Raw genomic sequence first — 5,000 nt, 5'->3', positions numbered from 1 at the left:
CACTATTGTGTTTTCTTACACAGCCCTTTGCTGTTGCCCTCAGACAGGAAGCAGAGTTCTTCCCCGTCTATTATCCAGGATTTTTAAAATCATTGCCTAGGTGTGAGCTCCACCTGTTTCCTATGGAAACCTTGCATTGGTTACTCTAGTAGAGATAAACCATTTTTTGATTTTATTATCTGGAAGGCTGCAACAATGGGTTGTGAGGGAAACACAAGTGTGTGTCTTTCATTTATGAATTGTTGTGCTATACTATGCATATCCAGTGATACATAGTTCACTTGATACTCATGGAAATTTCTTCTCTTTACAGAAGGACACTCCGAAGTGGGGAAGTGCTTTCTGCAAAGTCAGCAGCAAGAACCTCTGCGGACATGAGTTTTGTAGGAGACATGCAGCATACGCTGTCTCCAAGGATGATCTCCGGTATTGGGACCCTCAGGTATGTACTGTGTGCACTAACCTGATTAATGAGACATTTAAATAGCTAGGAAGAAGCTTCGTACCTGGGTAAGGGGCTTCCAAAAGTACACTTCTGGCCCTTATCTTCCAAGTGAGAAGATGAGGGCGTATCTTTTCCCTAAGGCATCAGCTGAGGCAGTGATTCCCCAGCCTCAAGAGGAGATCCCCTAAGTTCAGATCCAGGTGGATGCTGAAGTCGCGGTCGCGATGCAAGACATCCAGCTAAATGACAGGATATCTGATGTGGACGGGTGTCAGGAGGAAGACCTCCTTGCAGAAGCCCAGGATGAAGTTCAAGTCCCTCTACATCGGCCGGTCTCCCAGTAGAGCTGGGACAGGCCCTCTCTTCTATTGTTGGAATGATCCAACAAATGCAGAAGGAGAATCAGGAGAAGGCGGCTGCAATGGAACTGCGAATGCAGTGCCTTGCAGAATCACATGGGCCCCAGAAAAGCTCAATGTGAAAGACCTTCCTTTGTGCTCGGATGCTAACCCATGGAGGTATGCTGAGCACATGTCGATGACGACTGGAAAGATCGTCATCTCGGATATGCTGGGCTCAGTTCCCCTGGAGGGTGGAATTCTGGCCCAGCAAGGCACCATATCCGGACTGTTATGTCCGGCTGAGGAAGGAACCAGCTTCAAAGGAGGAGGCAGAGCCGAAGGAGGTCATAGTGATGACCATGCTAAGGCTCAAGCTCTACTTTCATCTTCGATGAAAGAGAGGGGCTTCTCTAACTCAAAGGTAGCTGCATTGAATAGGAAGCTCCCTTCCTTTGTGTCCTCGCCTACTAGAGCCTTCCCCCTTTTTACAGAAAGGGTTTCTGGCTGTACTAAAAGCAATCGAGGCCGGCAAGTCTTGCCCCTCCCTAGAGGAGTGTAAACCCTTGTCGCTGGCCCTGCCTATGGACCACAAAGATTGGAAGGACGTCCATCTTACGTTCTAAGTGGAAAGTTGGAGGCTGATATTGCCGGACGTCAGTTCGGCAAGGACCCCCCTAAGCTGTCTGACTTTCTTTTGCGAAGTGAGCTCGATACAAAAGAAAGACTGACTGCCTCAATGTCTCTTCAGACTACTCTCGAGACGATGGCAAGTGACCCCAAGGTCCATGAAATGTTCATGGTAGTGGCCAAGCCTCATCTGGCCACAGTGACGAAGGACCTTTATGGCTTCGTCAAGGCAAGGAGAGCTTGTAGGGAGTTCGTGTTTACCTCGGCTACAGTGAGGCACGAGCTAAAGAAACTAATCTCCTCCAACATTTGGGGAAAAGACCTTTTTCCCTACCGACTTGGTCAAAGAAGTTTTTGATAAAGCCACCTTGGAGAATAGAAACCTTCTCCAGAAGTGGGACCTGGCTATCAAAAGAAAGTCTTCCCCGGATGAGGGTCCTCAACCAAAGAGGAAGACTATGAGGACTAGGCTACCGTCTCGGCCAGCCAAGCCTCTTAGACAGCAACAGCAACTGCAATTGCCATTGCCCCCAGTGCCCCAGATCGTGGCACAAACCCCGACCACCTTTCAGTGGGTACCCCAGGCCGTGTCGACACAGTCCACGGCATTCACCCCAGCGTTCGAAGGGCAGTCTACTTCCTTCCGAGCAAAGCCTAGAGGAGCAGCCAGAGGCTCGTCTAGACGCCCCTCAAGGGGAAGGGGATTCAGGGGTGGTCGTGGTCAGGAAGGCAAGACCTCAGGACGGCAGTCCAAGTGAGGTGATACCGGTAGGAGGGAGACTTCTGAAATTTCGGGATCGGTGGACCTTCGATCCCTGGGCCCACAGCCTACTCAAGAATGGATTGGGCGGGAGCTGGTACAGCACTCCACCCCCGTACCTTCGGTTTTTTCCAACACTCCACCCCCGTTATGGAGGAGTACGTTCAAGAACGGTTGGAGAAAAAGGGTGAAGCCCATCAATTTCTAAGGGAGGCTGTTTTGTGTTCCCAAGAAAGACTCGGAAAAGCTCAGAGTCATTCTGGACTTGTCGCCACTTAACAAGTTCATAGTGAATTGCAAATTCAAAATGCTAACACTGCAACACATAAGGACCTTACTGCCCAAGAGGGCATATTCCGTCTCTATAGACTTGTCAGATGCCTACTGGCACATTCCAATTAGCCATCGACTCTCCCCCTACCTAGGGTTCAGGCTACAGCGAAGACTACACGCCTTCGGAGCCATGCCATTCGGGCTAAACATAGCCCCAAGGATTTTTACGAAGCTTGCGAGCGTAGCTCTCAAACAATTTCGCCTAAAGGGAATTCAGGTAGTAGCCTACCTGGACGACTGGTTGGTGTGGGCAGCATCCGAGACAGAATGCTTGCAAGCTTCCAGTCAGTGATCCAGTTCCTAGAGTACCTAGGCTTCAAGATCAACAGAAAAAGTCTCGACTTTCTCCATCTCAAAAGTTCCAGTGGCTAAGATCCACTGGGACCTTTTTGTCACACCGTTTCTCCACCCCAGCGAAGAAAAGGAAGGAGATAGCGGGTTCTGTCAAGAGACTTCAAGATTCCGAAAGGATATCAAGACACGAGCAGGAGAGAGTACTGCGCTCTCTCCAGTTTGCTTCGGTGACAGACCCAGTGCTAAGAGCACAGCTAAAGGATGCAATCGGAGTTTGGAGAAGTTATGCATCAAACGCGTGAAGAGATCTGAGAAGACCAGCCGCTTCGGCTAAGTACTCTTCTCAGGCCTTGGTCCCAAGCCAGACATCTAAAGAAGTCAGGTTCTTCTTCAGCCACCTCCCCCGTCGGTGACGATTCACTCAGACGCCTCAAAGGAGGGATGGGGAGGTCACTCTCATCGGAAAAAAGTCCAGGGGACTTGGTCCAGGCTATTCAAGACCTTTCTCATAAAACTTTCTAGAAGCTAGGGCAGTGCTCCTTACCTTAAAGAAAGTCTCCCCGCGTCATTCGCTCCACAGAAAGTGGTAATAGACAGCGAGGTAGTTGTAAGATACTTGAATCGACAAGGATCGAGGTCACCACCTCTCAACCAGGTGATGTTGGCCGTCTTCCGATTGGCGGAAAAGAAGAAGTGGTACCTGTCGGCAGTTCACCTTCAAGGAGTCCGCAATGTGACAGCGGACGCTCTATCCAGGTTCACACCGATAGAGTCGGAATGGTCCTTAGACGCAGGATCATTCTCCTTCATTCTGAATCAGTCCCAGAACTGCAGATAGACCTCTTTGCGACGAAAGACAACAAGAAGTTGCCCCTGTACGTGCCCCGTACGAGGACCCCTTAGCGGAAGCAGTGGACGCGATGTCCCTCGACTGGAACAGATGGTCCAAGATTTATCTGTTCCCTCCTCACAACCTTCTGTTGAGGGTCCTCAACAAACTGAGATCCTTCAAAGGGTAGCGGCAATAGTGGCCCACAAGTGGCCGAACAGCGTGTGGTTCCTCCTGGCATTGGAACTGTAGCTGAAGTTTGTACCACTACCAGATCCAGTTCTGACCCAGCGAGTCCAGAAGTCAACTGTCTGCGCTTCATTACAGAAAACCCGGACCCTGCAGTTCATGATTTTCTCTCCCTAGCGGTGAGAAAGCGTTTCGGGATTTCAAAAGCCAGTATAGACTTCCTTGAGGAATATAAATGCAAATCTACTAGAAGGCAATATGAGTCATCTTGGAGAAAATGGGTGGCCTTTTGTCAAGGCGAAGATTCCGCAGGAGATCTTGACAGACTTCTGCTTATCTTTTTTCCCCACCTCCATGGTCAAGGGTTGGCAGCGAACACGATTTCAGCGTGTAAGTCTGCTTTGACAAGACCCATTCTATATGCCTTCCAGGTCGACCTAGGTAACGAGATCTTTAATAAAGTCCCGAAAGCCTGTGCTAGGCTCAGACCTTCAGCACCTCCAAAGCCCATTTCATGGTCTTTAGACAAGTTCTTCATTTCGCTTCTCTGTTGAGCAATGAAGAATGTGCGTTAAAGGATTTGACACAAAAAGTTATTTTCCTAATTTGCACTCGCGTCCGGGGCCAGGGTTAGTGAAATTGTAGCCTCTCGAGAGAGGCAGGTCGTGTTCAGTTCCTGGATGGGGAAGAACTGAACCTGTTTCCGGATCCTACGTTTCTTGCCAAGAATGAGTTACCCACCAACAGGTGGGGTCCCTGGAGAATCTGCCCTCTGAAAGAAGATGCATCTCTATGTCCAGTAGAATGCCTAAAGGTCTATCTTCATAGAACTTCAGACTTCAAGGGTGGTCAACTATTCAGGGGAGAAACATCAGGCTCAAATTTATCTCTGAATCAACTCAGAGCAAAAATCACATATTTTATTCGCAGAGCGGATCCTGACAATACACCCGCAGGTCACGATCCGAGGAAAGTTGCCTCATTCTTAAATTTCTTTAATTGCATGGATTTTGAACATCTCCGTTCATACACTGGCTGGAAGTCTTCCAGAGTGTTCTTTCGCCACTATGCGAAGCAAGTAGAGGAACTAAAAGAGATCTGTGGTAGCAGTGGGTCGCGGTGTTAACCCTACTGTTTAACTCTGCGAGGAACAGTGGTCTTAATTGGGACGATTAATTCCAG

This window comes from Palaemon carinicauda, chromosome 11 (assembly GCF_036898095.1).
Source record: "Palaemon carinicauda isolate YSFRI2023 chromosome 11, ASM3689809v2, whole genome shotgun sequence".
NCBI lineage: Eukaryota > Metazoa > Arthropoda > Malacostraca > Decapoda > Palaemonidae > Palaemon > Palaemon carinicauda.
This window is presented reverse-complemented; position numbering follows the sequence as displayed.